Source organism: Salvelinus sp. IW2-2015, unplaced genomic scaffold (assembly GCF_002910315.2).
Source record: "Salvelinus sp. IW2-2015 unplaced genomic scaffold, ASM291031v2 Un_scaffold2853, whole genome shotgun sequence".
In the NCBI taxonomy this organism is placed as follows: Eukaryota; Metazoa; Chordata; class Actinopteri; order Salmoniformes; family Salmonidae; genus Salvelinus; species Salvelinus sp. IW2-2015.
In genome coordinates, this window is record NW_019944153.1 from 26,898 (window position 1) to 42,972 (window position 16,075).

Sequence of the window (16,075 nt, forward strand, 5' to 3'; positions counted from 1 at the left end):
CCCCTTGAGAGGAGAGGATAGCCTTCAAAGCTGGATGTGCTGTGCTGGAGGCACAGGGAAAATGAAAGCAACGATAAGGAGTTGGCCTGTACGAGGAGAAACTGTTGAACCCAGCAATTCTGGGGAAGTTTAATTACAAAGTGGAGCGATGGATAGATTTCTGGWRACATCATTATAAACAGAGAGGGGCATAATGAGCTGCCTGGCTGATTCTAGTTCTATTTAAAGATCTAGCATCTCCAGAGAACACAGCAACCRTGATAGGACATCTCACACAACCATTTACACCTGAAAGGACACGTGTAGCCTTGAAAATAAAGATCCATTGAAATTYGCATGAACAAAAGGGAAGKCAAATKATTTCTTGCCCCRTCTCAATATGATTTTCAAAAGCAATCTGATGTGCTCATGATAAGTGCCCTGCAGTGAAGGTTAAAGAGATTAGGTTGATTATCAAATCATACATCAGAGACAGTGGTATAGTCTTAATTGCTGGGTTTGTGGAACGTGTTTGTTGATGTAGACGCTGCATTCACTTTGATTGACTCTAATCTTCTCATTCTCTTTCTCCTGATATCCAGTGTTCTGCCTTTTGATGAGTTCTTTTGATGTACTGTATGTGTGTCCCCACATGAAAAATACTACAGTTTACTAAAGAATAGTACAGTACTTACTATAGAATTCTGTAGTAAACTGTAGTATACTGTAGAATACTATACTACACACTGTAGTATACCTCGATCATGTGTAGTACTTACTATAGAATGTTGTAGTATACTGTGGAATACTATGGTAAATACTACAGTATACTACAGACCACAAAAACACTACACTAAATACTACAGTAATTTTTGCAAAAACACTACAGTAATTACTATAGTAATGTCCTAAAAAATACTACAGTAATTACTATAGTATATATTGAAGTACACATGTGCTTATACGCTGCCCAGTCCCCTCCTCCATATCATAGTTTGTGCCACCCATAAGTGAGAAACGTACATGCCAAGTATAGACCATATAGTGTGTTGCATACATGTCAAAAAAAGAGCAGAAGTTCTGAACTGTCTGTTCAGACCTCTATACTACCTACCTACAGGTTATGGAAAATTTGCTTTTGAGTATTTTGGCCAGTAGGTTTTCTCAAGGACAAAGCCCCAACTGCTATGTCAAAGATAATAAAACAAAAAGGCTATAGTAAATACTACAGTAATGTCTGCAAAAACACTACAGTAATGTCTGCAAAAACACTATAGTAATGTCTGCAAAAACACTACAGTAAATACTACAGTAATGTCTGCAAAAACACTACAGTAAATACTACAGTAATGTCTGCAAAAACACTACAGTAATGTCTGCAAAAACACTACAGTAAATACTACAGTAATGTCTGCAAAAACACTACAGTAAATACGACAGTAATGTCTGCAAAAACACTACAGTAATGTCTGCAAAAACACTACAGTAAATACTACAGTATACTACAGTCCACAAAAACACTACAGTAAATCAAATCAAATTGTATTGGTCACATACACATGGTTAGCAGATGTTGCGAGTGTAGCGAAATGCTTCTCGATCTGACAGTGCAGCAGTATCTAACAGCTAATAGCTAACAATTCCAAAACAAAACTTAATATCTAACAATCTAGTAAAGGAATGGGATAAGAATATATAAATATAAAATATATGGATGAGCAGTGACAGAGCGGGTAAGATGCAATAGATAGTGTAGGATACAGTATACAGTACATACGTACAGTACATATGAGATAAGTAATGTGAGATATGTAAACATTCTTAAAGTGGCATTATTAAAGTGACTAGTGTTCCATTTATTAAAGTAGCCAATGATATCAAGTATGTAGGTAGGCAGTCGCCTCTCTGTGCTAGTGATGGCTGTTTAACAATCTGATGGCCTTGAGATAGAAGCTGTTTTTCAATCTCCCTGTCCCAGCTTTGTTGCACCTGTACTGACCTCGCCTTCTGGATGGAAGCGGGGTGAACAGGCAGTGGCTCAGGTGGTTGTTGTCCTTGATGATCTTTTTTGACTTACTGTGATGTTGGGTGTTGTTGTTGTCCTGGAGGGCAGGTAGTTTGCCCCTGGTGATGCATTGTGCAGACTGCACCACCCTATGGAGAGCCCTGCGGTTATGGGCGGTGCAGTTGCCGTACCAGGTGGTGATACAGCCCAACAGGATGCTCTCGATTGTGCACCTGTAAAAGTTAGTGAGGCTTTTCAGTGACATGCCACATTTTTTCAGCCTCCTGAGGTTGAAGAGGTGCTGTTGCGCCTTCTTCACCACACTGTCTGTGTGCATGGACCATTTCAGTTTGTTGGTGATATGTACACCGAGGAACTCAAAACTTTCCACCTTTTCCACTGCTGTCCCGTTGATGTGGATAGGGGGTGCTCCCTCTGCTGTTTCCTGAAGTCCACGATCATCTATTTTCTTTTGCTGACATTGAGTAAGAGGTTATTTTCCTGACACCACACTCCGAGGGCCCTCACCTCCTCCCTGTAGGCTGTCTCGTTGTTGTTGGTAATCAAGTCTACTACTGTTGTGTCGTCTGCAAACTTGATGATTGAGTTGGAGGCGTGCATGGCCACGCAGTCATGGGTGAACAGGCAGTACAGGAGGGGGCTGAGAACGCACCCTTGTGGGGCCCCAGTGTTGAGGATCAGCGGAGTGGAGATGTTGTTTCCTACCTTCGCCACCTGGGGGCGGCCGTCAGGAAGTCCAGGACCCAGTTGCACAAGGCGGGGTCGAGACCCAGGGACTCAAGATTAATGATGAGTTTGGAGGGTACTATGGTGTTGAATGCTGAGATGTAGTCAATGAACAGCATTCTTACATAGGTATCCCTCTTGTACAGATGACTAAGGGCAGTGTGATGGCGATTGCTTCGTCTGTGAACCTATTGGGGCAGTAAGCAAATTGAAGTGGGTCTAGGGTGACAGGTATGGTGGAGGTGATATGATCTTTGACTAGTCTCTCAAAGCACTTCATGATGACAGAAGTGAGTGCTACGAGACGATAGTCATTTAGTTCAGTTACTTTGGTTTTCTTGGGAACAGGAACAATGGTGGCCCTCTTGAAGCATGTGGGCACAGCAGACTGGGATAGGGAGAGATTGAATATGTAATTACTATAGTTAGTATATACTACCGTGTTTTCTTACTACAGTATTTATACTATAGTAAACTGTAAATACTACAGTATAGTACAGGCATGTCTGCAAAACTACAGTGGATTCTAGAGTAAAGTTCGCAAAAACATTACAGTGAATACTATAGTATTTAACCATAGAATACTATAGTATTTTTTCATGTGGGTGTGTAGGCTACCCTGTCATCTCCTCAACCATGTTAACTCAGATGGTGCCACAGTTCATTGTGGATTTGTAAAAGTGACCTGAAGAGTTCAAAGTTCCCCGTGCTTGGATGGAGAGTTACATTTCCTTCCACTTTCTTTTGGTAATTTGTTTGTTTGTTTTTAATTAAAATCTAATGTCGACTTCTCAGCCCTGGCAGCTCTGTTGCGCTGCCCAGCGACTGGGGGATATTTAGTAAGCTGCAGCGCTATAAGTTGTTTCATTAAGTGTGAAAACGGCCGATAACTCAATAGCCACCAGCCAAACATCCTCACAGTGCCGGCTGCCTGCTTCCTTAATCTGTTTTTCATTCCATCTGGCATTGCTGTAGCAGTACAGGGGGCTCCGCACAACGGAAAATACATTCATCACCGTCGGGCCCCCAACAAACCTGGGGGAGAGGGAGAGGGCCAGCCTGCTAAGCTGGGGAGAAGAGGGCCTCAGCCAGGCTTAGCATCCCAGTCAAGACACCTTAGTGTTTCCGTATGGATGGGCTGCTGGTGCTGGAGTGACGGAGGAATAGTAGCCTAACTGTCTGCACCATCTCCACAGTAACAGTGTGGGTGAAGTGATATGATATGATTGACCTCCTTGGGTCCCCAGAGGCAGCCGAGGCAGTGACCTTAGTCCCCCTGCATGCCTGCCAGTCACCTGCTAATGCATTCTGAGAGCCTATCCTCTGACATGCTGATAATATACCCACACTGGAGCTCTGCTTTCAGTTAATGGTGCATGTGTGGACAGGTGACTGGGGTCTTTGGGGAGGGCAGGCACCAGTGCTGGTCTGAGAGCTGTTAGAGCCCACAGGCTTCAGTGTCTCAGACAGATGGCAGCTGTGGATTAGTAACATCTTGAATACAGGGTGGAAGTGAATACACTGCCCCTGATGTCTGGGTGGGATGGGAGCTATGGGGTTAATAAGACCCTTCTCGGATGCTCTTGGTCTGGTTAACTGGTTGTAACATGTACTGTATAATGGCTTGCCACCAAGCAGCAAGTTTATTTAGCATGAACCTAGCTATAAACTTGCCACGATTGTTGTCATCCCACTGCTTTTGTACTGGGCTGGTTAATATGGGCCTTGCAGAGGAAGTGGTGCACTGAGTTTTACAGAGGAGACAAGAAAAGAAACCCTTAAAGTAAAAAATCCACTAAGGAGACATGAAATAACCCTCCATTCTTCTACCTGACAGATCTGACAGGCCAAGTATCTCCCGCTCCCTTTTTTTCATCCTGAATAGATTATCACAGGCCCTAATTTGCTAGCTGAGGTCTGTGGCGTACTGTAGCAGAGAGAGTTCCCTCCCCCCGCCCGCTTCTTCAGGCATGACTTCTGAAGCTGTTAATAACGCGACAAGTATGCCTTCACGTATTGAACTACATCAAAACCACTAATCCTCGAAGATTGGAGCAGCCCACTGATTTAGATTGTCATTAYGTGTTTCATAAACGTTCCACTTGGATGTTTAATGCTCCAGAAATGTGGAGTGGTGRGGGTGGAACTGAAGGTATAAATGGTCTRTTTCATTAGCATCCCTCTCTTTATGCAGACTTTAACTGGGCCGGTTCACAGCGGAGATGTAGTCTATCAATGACTCTGTTCCACCTGAGATGAAAGCCCATTTTCACCCGGCGATAATGGCTGCAATGCCCGGMAACGATTCCAAGYCGCTCGMATTTCCCTGTTCGCTGTCATTTGACTGGGGTTTAAGGAGYGTAGGAACACTGCAGACATTGTAGCCATCACACCTAATTGACCAGAGGGGCTGTAGTTAGTGTGAAACATCAGCATGACAACTGAGGAGGCGAGGCGAGCATCTTCCTCCACATTAGCAGATGTATGTTACAGTCCAGACACAGGTCATCCTCCCCATGTGACAAAAGACAGATTTTCCCATTTGAGGAAGACAGACCCAGTGCTCGTTTATGAACATGTAAACTAAATGGCACTAGTAGACTGATCGTCATAAATGTTAAGCTGGAAGGAACAGTTTTCTCTCGCTTTGCTTTGCAGATTTCTCTCTCTCTTGCTCTCTCTCTCTCGCCCTCTCGCACACTCTCTCTCTCACACACTCTCCCTCTCTCTCTCCCTCTTTCTCTCTCTCTCTCTCTGTGTCTMTCTTCTCCGTGCGTGCAGAGTTGATAAGTTGATTGCTGATAAGTGTTATTAATTTCCATAACTAAGCCAATTAAAAATGGAATTTTATCTAATTCCTGCTTTGATAGATGGACATTATTTGCCAGAGTTTAAAACTGAAAGTTCTCAGTTAATAGTGTGATATATTWAATTTTCCCTTTTATTTTTGCTGGAATGATGTGGTAACAGGATTTAGTCATTGTCCTCCAAATGCACGATTCCATTTGGAATTTCAATTAGCCTGTTTTGCCATTCAGAACAGTGCATAAGGTACTGCAGGAACCATTTCTCAGCAAAAATGTTTTATGTATAATTCAATGTAAGTAAAAGCCATAATAGTTTTTTGCAGCTAATAACACTTGTCTGAAAACGTGCCTGTAAGGAWAATCGATTTAAAGGTAGACACACTATTATTACAACACGTTGTGGAGGAAGGAAACTTTGCCTGCAACTGGTATAGCCAAGGGGAGTATAGACATAACTTGAAATAGGAAAATGGAGCTATACTGAAAGACTCCTCTATTTTTCATGACCAAGGTCACTTATCAGTGACCGGAAAGTCACCAAGTTCTCTTCATCATTTCAATAAGGGACTCAAAGTCAGAAAAAAATAGCACGGACATTTCTTTGTAATACACCCCTGGGCTTTTTATTATGACTTCATTTCCCGTTGTAATATTGGAACGTCTCTATAATTGTAAAAGTGTAATAGACTCTAATAGAATTTCATTTTGAACCCTGAATGGTCTATGCCRTCTCTGCTCAATTTGAGTAGAATAATGATTTTTAATGTCCACACATGGCTTCCTGTGACCTTATTCAATCTCTGGGCTGATCAGGAAATATATTGATTCAATTACAGGCCTGATGACAAGCGAACAGAGGAGAGGRGGGGAWAAAGGTCAGCACATATTTGAAAATGTAAATCTTAACAATRTCTTTTGGGTTTGCTGAAAAAAGYCATTATCAAATGCCATTTGGGTCCAGCGGCATCAAGCCCTCCGCCTGCCTTTCCTCCCAGAGCAATGGGAATCGTTAGAATGTGTAGGACATTGCTGCTAGTGGACTTTTCCATTGTCTGGAACAGTGATGTGACTAATTCAAAGTGTGCAGGGCCTCTATTTTGCCACATGATTGTTATGTTCACGCTGGTTGTAATGGTCACTGCTATTTCTTCAGCACAGCATTTGTTRCAAACTGACCTAGTACAATAGGAAAAATGTGTCAATGTTTTTGACTTTCAAATGTCTTCCTATACATGTAATCAGCTATAGCATAAGGTGGACTCAGCCAGTGGAATTACCAGTGATGTGCTCTACCCAAACATTGAACAAAGCTCTGAAATTCATCCCTGTGCAAACTACATGCACACACCACACCGAGTACTAATTCTTTGTTTGGTCATTAAAACCTAATTAAAATGAAATTGTTCATTTGCATACCACTGTGTGTCGCATAATAAATTATTAATTGAAAATGAATAAATGAATGATATTAGAAAAATAAGTGACGTTACATATACATATACACCTACAGTGATGCTGTGATTGTCCTTCTTTGAGGAGGAAGGTGAAGCTTTTTTCAAGGAAAATAATCGCCCCCCCAGACAGTAGTATAAACAACAGAACCTGCTGAGGAAAAGGATGGCGGTTAAAAAGGACAGGGGGTGAACTGTATGTGAATCTCAAAGACCAGATTTGAAGMGCTTTCTGATTAAGTTCTGTAACCCTGTAAAAGTAGCATGGACAGAATGGTCCTACTGTTAAATCCCCAATGCATCAGACAAAAGTGGATAGCATTTTTCCTCTCTGCTTTTCATTTCACTGCAAATTGATTAACTCTCTCTCCCCTGCTGTYATTGCTTGACTTTGGCAAATTATGAATTAAATTGACTTTTCTCCTGCTGACAAATATTTTGGTTATCCAGCCCAAAAAAGGTCCTTTAGTGGGCCATTTTCCTCAAGCCGCCACATTCATTCTTCCACATCTGCATGTGTTTACGGCTGGATCATCCTGTTTTAATGCTGGAATATCCACCCCATCTTCAAGGATTTCAACAACCTATCTTTTACCCTTCGTTATGTGTTAAATTTTTCTCTTGTTGTTAGTATTCCAGAGTTTTCAGTTTCAGAAATTGGTAATTGCAGCAGCCCCCTTTTCAAATCACTTCATTAATGAAATGGGATTGGGAAAGGTTCTGAGCTAATGGATTATGCTGGGGCTGGGTGGTTCAGGCCTGTTTACCGGAGGTCACATTTCATTTGCTGCCTATGTCAGGCGACTAGCAGCAGGGCCTCTGAGGCAGTCTAATCAATGTCTCCGTGCCGTAGCCCTTGAATGAATCCATTAAAGTTATGCGGATGCATCCTGCCCAGGAAAGAAAAAGTCTCCTGRTACCTCTGATAGAAATTAGCCATGTATTAGGAGAGAGGCTGKCTCATTCTGGAAGCAAGCCAAAGCAGAATTAATAGGCCATCAGAGCCTCTTGTGTGTTAAATCCCATTTGTTCGCCCATGCTTTATGAAAGCTTTYCYTCTGCTGCTTCTCCYAGCCTGGTGTGGGACCCCCACATATCCAGCACMAAACTTCACTCATTAAATAAAGTTCCAGCCGGGTGCAGACAGGGAGGGTTGGAGACTGGGGACAGGGCTGGGGTTTAGACTGGGGCTGCTGGTGGTGKTGCTGCTGGGGAGGTGGATGATGATGAGGCTTCATACGAGAGGGGCTGGAGCTGTGATTGCAGCTGGGGGGTTGGTTGGAATGTCTGAGTCTGTCTGTGGCCGAGGCTGCAGCTAAGAGGACTTTAGCAGGACACTGGGGGATCCTGGTCATGTGGACCTCTTCAGCACCAAAATCATCTCTGCAATGTCCTCTAATCCTACAGATTGCTCTTCAATGTGTTTATGAGGAAGAAAGGCTCTGGCCGAATCTCTTTGAAAAGGATGTCTGGGGTGCCTGAACCAATCAGAACAAAAGGTCTTACTCCTGCTATTTTTCAAGCACTTTTTTTGGAGCAGGATCATTATTTCCTGTATGCTTGAAAACACGCAGGATGACATGATAATTATTGGACATATACTTTACTTAAAGAGTAAAGGCTTTTGGCATGCCTGACTCAGAGACAAATTCAGACTGGGTGTTTTCTTCCCTTTTGTTTTGTATCTCTGCATAATTCATTGGGATGCTGCCTTTAACAAACCTGTGAGGTTTTCATCACATACTTTCTTTTTTCCCCTTGAATGGTTCTTTTTTTCTTATTCCTGAAAGACCAATTAACTCTGCCTTCGTTTATGGTGGCGTAATCGTTTATATCTGGTGTGAGCTTCTCCCTGGGGCTCCAGCCAGTCCAGATCTGCCCAGGGTTGAGCCTGTAAACAATCAAGGCACTGACTCACCTTGACAAAACCAATGATAACCTCTAAACGCGCTATGTGCTAGGCTCAAATCAAGCAGCCAACCAAACTAACATGGCAACAGCACAAAGGGACGGCCTCAAACTGCTGAGGAACAGAACGTCCACATTCTGAACACACTGGAGAGCCATTACAACTCAACCATCCTCTCTACAAGGCAGACAAACAACAAATTGAGTCCCTCAGTTCTCCACGGTGGTCATTTACATGAAGTTTAGGGCTTAGGTGCATGAGACTTCTAGAGGTCAGTCTGAGTGTGGTACACACACGTGCAAGTACACCCACACACCCACCTCACTCAATGCAAGGAGAATAGCAAGCAGTACCGCACTCACTCAAAATATACTCTTATAATGCATTCAAAACAAACTCTCACAACACTCTCATACACACACACACCCACACACACATACACGCTTGCTAATACACGTGGCTCACACAGACACACACACACACACGTAAATGAGATCTAAAATGGCTCTCATGTTTGCCCTCTTCCACCAGTGCCAGAGTCACGCATCATTGTCAGCAGCCGGCAAAACAAGATGAAATAAAATTCTAAGCCGTCCTGGCAGTCAAGGACACCATTCCCTCACCGTAATAGCCTGTATCGTCTGGCCACTCCATGTGTAGCTTTTCTTCACTGCTCTGGGCTTTTATTCCTGACAATAAGCTCTTTATCACTCCTCAACACAATTCATTTAAAACCACCGTCAAGAAGCAATCAAACCTTAAGTAAGAGGATTCAAAGTCAGTGTGTTATTGTTAAGCAAAGTAGCGTTACTTCATTTCCATAGTGCTCACAAGCCAATATGCCAGGGAGGTAATAGTAAGTAACAGCATACAGGAAAATAATAAACAGTTCATATTATTTAAATTTGAGTCCAAATGTAAACCCTATACTCCATGACCTTCTCTCAGTCTTGCATCTGTTTGAACGTTTTGGTTTGTCTCCCACCCCCTCTCCTCTTCTCTCTCTTTCTCTCTGAAGGATGACATTATGTTTGGCTTTCTTGTCTATCTGCCCTGGACACCTATGATTTAGAAACTCTTGACATATCCATTACACCGCACAGATTGGCTATTCTCCTCTCCCGGTGTCTCACCACCCTATAGAAATGACATGAACCTTTCTGTTTTTTCTCTAATGTCCTCAATTCACGCCTGGTGCTTTTAGCAAGAAGTGGATTCTAATTTCAAGAGTCTTCCCCTACTATTAACTAGAGACTTCAAGAGCTACAGGGAAGACATCAATCTTGACAAGGTCTTTTTGAGCCACGGCTGAAAAGGCAATCCCATTGTGTATTTTTTCACCTGCTTTCTACGGTCTGACAAAAGATGGACATGAGTGCTTGTTTGTTGTTGGTAGCCTTGGTACTATTACTACTCTCATTGGTCATATATATATATAATCAGTGATAGTAGTGGTAGTGATAATAGTACTATTATTAGTAGCAATTTCAACAATCAGCTGTTGTTACTATATAATTACTTTTTGTCCATCATTACTGTAATATCTGTATCATCATCATTACCATCATATGACGCGGGATGCTTGTATTCTTGTCTAGCCAGTTTCGATCAACATTAGTTTAAATACTTTAACCCCACAGTCCATGTTGCCGCCCAACACTGCTGTTTACATGTGGATTGGTCTGCATCCCCATGTGTTTGCTGATTTATTGAGTGGTGATTTGTGGATTCCTGACTGCAGCCATGGATTGATCCAGTAGGGAGGGAAGTTTATCAGGAGGACCCCTACTCTGTGAATGGATTCTTCATGACGATGGGACCACAGGATCATACTCTGGCAGGAGTTCAGAGTGCATCCAAAATGGCACCCTATTCCCTATATACAGGGGCGGAGCCAGAGGGGTGTCCGGAGGGGTGTCCGGCACTGGACACCCCTGACATCTGATTGGCCACCCCGGGTGCCACCCCAAAATGTAATTCGCTACTGGCAGTTTGATGCTGATTGACATCTCATTTCACCTCTTGTTGAAATAATTATTTAATTTGATGTTCGGCAGCACATTTTTCAAATCGAGGAAGAGCGAATATTAACGTTGGTTGCGAGATACAGAAGAAGAAGAAGAAGAGCATACAGAAGAAGAAGAGAGAATATTTCCACAGCTCCACGAGCTCTTTTCACAATTGGCGAAAGCATCATATTTGAAGTAAGTTTTAAGGTTTAGCATCGGGTTTAGGTTTCCTGAACAACTTTTACAAAAATTGATTCGCTGTGTTTGTTAACGTTAGACCCTTGGCTCCATGAACAGACAGTTAATCAGATAAGAGAGATCGGTTCCCAATTTAGCCAACATTATGTTTACATCTGTGCTAGTAATACACGCATATACAGTGCAGTGTCGTAAATTACAGTATACGAATGTTTAGCTAATGTGGGGTAACTAGTAGGCTACAGCTGTCAGTGTTCAGCAAGTTAACATTCAGCAATTTGAAATCCATTAACTCAGTAAGATTTTCGTACTTGAACCCATAAACGAACAGTTGTTATTATCAATCTGTTAACGTTACTCAAAAGATTACCACAATATGAAGATAGCCTGTTTGCTATCGTAAAGGTGTAAGAGTTTATTGCTAGCTAAGTTACTTACTGCAGCGTAAGGCTAAATAGTAACTTAAGTTACTTAAATAGTAACTTAGGCTGGTAGTTGATTTTAAGGTACAGTTATGATAATGGGGATTTGTAATTAAGATTGAGATTGGACTAAAATGTGGGTAATTGGATGCATAGATGTAACCATAGACTGTCTTATTTTTGCATAGGGTCAATTAAACATGAAAAGAAAGGGAGAGATATCAGACTTCTTTTTAAAGAAGCACAAACAGGCAGATCAGGTGCAAACAGACCCCAGCCCTTGCATCACCACCGGACCCCGGAGCAGCTCCCTACCTGAGGCTAGTCAGTCAGTGTGTTCAGACTTCACAAGGACCCAGTCTACCACCACCAGGTCAGAGCATCTACCAGGCAGCGAGTCACATGCCCAGTTCAGAATTTAAGTTTAAGAATTTAAGCTTCATCTTGTAATAGATGATTTTGACAGATTAAGCCTCACTTTAAAATGTTGGATGTTGATTCATGTTTGTTCTTGTTTTAATGGCTGTGGCATTTTTATTGTGATTATACACTAATGGTTCTTGTGTTATTTTAATGTAATAGGGATGACACAGAGACCTCTGGCTCTGAACAAGACAGTGAGCCAGAGCTGCCAGGAGATGTCATCGAGCCCCTCCCAACTGCATCAAGCACCAGATATGGTGTTCCAAAAGGACCCAATGGTAGGCCAGGCCTATACTTTAAACTACACATTTTAGTTAGCAGCTGTTAGTATCTAATCTTGTAGATCCCTTAATTATACATTTCCATAGAGATATGACACATTATTTAACGTGTATTTCAGACATTTCCAGATCCAGAGAAGAGAGTACAGGACAGCCGTGTTTGAAAACATTTCCCAGAACTCAGCATGGTACTAGGAAAAGGTTTTCAACAGCTCCTGGTATAAGGACAATTCATGGCGTGAATATTCTGTAAGTCAAAATTTTACTTATTGTTTCGCCTGTAGGCATTTTTCTCTGCTCAATACACCTGAATCTGCCTTCACATCATAGTCAGGTTTTTGTAACTGGAAAAAGGTGCTGTTTAAAGATTTTGGGTTTAAGCTCCATTCGAAGGTAGAGCATCATATAAATGCTATGTATGCTTGGAATCAGCATAAAAGGGCTATTGACAGCAAGTCATCAATGTTAGATGTCATAAATGAGGACCGGGAAAAGAAAGTGGAGGAACATTACATTAAAACAATTGCAGATGTGCTCCTAGTAACTGCCACTCAAAATATAGCGCAGAGAGGCCATCGAGAGTCTGATGACTCTCACAACAAGGGTAATTTTTTGACAATCTTAGAAGAATTAGCAAAGCATGACCCTCTTATAGAGAAAAGGATGAGTACACAATCCACCAAATCCAGAAGGAAGTTCTTGAGGGCTGAGCTGAGATGGTACAAAGTGAAATAATAAGAGAAGTAAAAGAAAGTAAAGTTTTTAGTGTGATTGCAGATGAAACCAAAGATTTAAAGAAAAAAGAACAAATGTCTTTAGTTGTGAGGTACTATTACAACGGGACCATCCACGAAAGCTTTTTACACTTTCAGTCAGCTGAAAGCTTAGATGCAGCAGGTCTCACAAAAATGATCATTGATTGCCTTGAAAAACATGGTCTGGACTACAGAAATAATCTTGTGGGGTAAGGCTATGACAGTGCATCCGCCATGAGCGGAAAGCATTCTGGTGTGTCTGCATGGATTAAAAACAGTGCAAGATTTTCATTTTATGTGCACTGTAATAAACATTGTTTGAATTTGGTTCTTGTCGACGCTGTAAAATCAGTGCCTGAGGCAGCTAACTGTTTTGCTCTCCTGCAGAAGCTTTATAACTTTGTATCTGCCTCATACGTTCATCTCAAGTGGTTCAGAGATCAGAAAGAGATGTATCCACAGCAGCAGTCCAGGGAACTACAGAGACTTACAGATGTAAGGTGGGCATGCAGATACATGGCATGCCGTAATCTCAGGGACAGGCTTCCATCAGTTCTGAGAGTGCTACAGGATATCACACTTGAAAATAGTGGTGATAGATCAGTGGAGGCAAGGGGCCTTCTTTCTCAGATAGATTTACATTTCATAGGGCTTTTGGTTACCTTTTGTAAAGTGCTTGGTGATGCCAAATGTCATTCTGACATGCTCCAATAAAGCTCTCTTGACCTAGCAAGGGCTGTGGATCTAGTAGGTGCCCTTAGACACATTACAGGACTACAGAAGTGAGGGTTACTTTGGAGAACTATGGAAAGAGGTTGAAGAGATTGAAGAGCACTGCAAAATAAATGTACAAACAGTGTGCAAAAGACAGCCAAAACAAGCTTAAGATTTCACAACTCATTGATGATGAGCACTGTAGGACAGAAGAATAGTGACCAAAGTGATGGTGAGAGCATCCAAAGAGCAATCTTTTATCAGGTGCTTGACAGTCTCTCAGGAGTTTTTCAAAAAAGAATTGTGAGATAATGCAAGGGGTCCAGTCTCTCAACCCAAAGAGTACAACATTCTTAAATGAGGAGCCTCCTTTGCCTTTGCTCAGACCTTTGAGTAAGATTCAGAGGACCTCAAACATGAGGTTCATCAAATCAAGCGGCTTCTTGATAGGAGAGAGAAAAGTGGAAGGGACAGACCATCTACTCTCCTTGACTTTGTTTTTCTAAAACCTTATAAAGAGGTCTTTCATGAGCTATTTTGACTTTGTAAGATTTCTGTTGTTACACCAGTCAGCAGTGCTTCTTGCGAGAGAAGCTTCTCAGCTTAAAACTGACTAAAACCCACCTTAGGACAACAATGGTTGATGACAGGTAAGTCACCTCGGAATTTATTTTATTTTATTTCACCTTTATTTAACCAGGTAGGTTATTTGAGAACAAGTTCTCATTTGCAACTGCGACCTGGCCAAGATAAAGCAAAGCAGTTTGACACATACAACAACACAGAGTTACACATGGAATAAACAAACATACAATTAATAATACAGTAGAGGTGGAAAATAAAGTATTTGGTCACCACAAACAAGCAAGATTTTCTGGCTCTCAACCTGTAACTTCTTCTTTTAAGAGGCTCTGTGTCCTCCACTTCGTTACTTATTATAATGAGCACTGTTTGAACTTGTTATCAGTATAAAAGACACCTGTCCACAACCTCAACACCATCCAAACTCCAAACTCACTATGGCAAGACCAAAGAGCTGTCAAAGGACACCAGAGAAACAAAAGTAGACGCTGCACCAGGCTGGGAAGACTGAATCTGCAAATAGTAAGAGCCTTGGTTTGAAGAATCAACTGTGGGAGCAATTATTAGGAAATGGAAGACATACAAGACCACTGATAATCTCCCTCGATCTGGGGCTCCAGCAAGATCTCACCCCGTGCGGCAAAATGATCACAAGAACGGGTGAGAAAAAATCCCAGAACCACACGGGGGGACCTAGTGAATGACCTGCAGAGAGCTGGGCCGAAAGTAACAAGCCTACCATCAGTAACACACTACGCCCAGGGACTCAAATGCTGCAGTGCCAGACGTGTTCCCCCTGCTAAAGCGCCAGTACATGTCCAGGCCCGTCTGATTTGCTAGAGAGCATTTGGATGATCCAGAAGAAGATTGGGAGAATGTAATATGGGGCAGATGAAACCAAAAGAAACTTTTTGGATAAACTCAAACTCGTCGTGTTTGGAGGACAAAGATGCTGAGTTGCATCCAAAGAACACCTACCTACTGTGAGCCATGGGGGTGAAATCATCGCTTGGGGCTGTTTACTGCAAAGGCACTAGGACGACTGACTCGTGGAAAGAAAGAATGAATGGGCATGTATCGTGAGATTTTGAGTGGAAACCTCCTTCATTCAGCAAGGCATTGAAGATGAACTGGCTGGGTCTTTCAGCATGACATGATCCCAAACACACCGCCCGGGCAACGAAGGAGTGGCTTCGTAAGAAGCTTTCAAGGTCCTGGAGGCCTAGCCAGTCTCCAGATCTCAACCCCATAGAAAATCTTTGAAAGGGAGTTGAAAGTCGTGTTGCCCAGCAACACCCCAAAACATCACTGCTCTAGAGGAGATCTGCATGGAGGATGGGCCAAAATACCAGCAACAGTGTGTGAACCTTGTGAAGACTTAACAAAAACGTTTGACCTCTGTCATTCCAAAAAAGTATATAACAAAGTATTGAGATAAACTTTGTTTATTGACCAAATACTATTTTCCCCATAATTTGCAAATAAATAAATTAAAATCCTACAATGTGATTTTCTGGATTTGTATTTCTCATTTGTCTGCATAGTGATAGGTACCTATGATGAAAATTACAGGCCTCTCTATCTTTTAAGGATGGAGAACTTGACAATTGGTGGCTGACTAAATACTTTTTTGCCCCACTGATAATCAGTGATATGGTAGTTAGTGATATATACTAATATTAGTAGCAATTCTCACAATCAGCTGTTGTGCTATATAATTACTTTTTGTCCATCATTACTGTAATATCTGTATCATCATCATTACCATATATGAGCAGGATGCTTGTTTTCTT

The 16,075-nt window shown here is 42.0% G+C and overlaps 1 long non-coding RNA gene across 1 annotated transcript; it reads left to right on the forward strand.

The window, feature by feature from the left end:
- Positions 1 to 10,889: 10,889 nt before the first annotated feature.
- LOC139025563 (uncharacterized) lies at positions 10,890 to 12,717 on the forward strand. Its single transcript, XR_011477161.1, has 3 exons — positions 10,890 to 11,102; positions 12,110 to 12,228; positions 12,351 to 12,717. It is a non-coding gene; the product is annotated as an uncharacterized lncRNA (long non-coding RNA).
- The last annotated feature ends 3,358 nt before the right edge of the window (positions 12,718 to 16,075 follow it).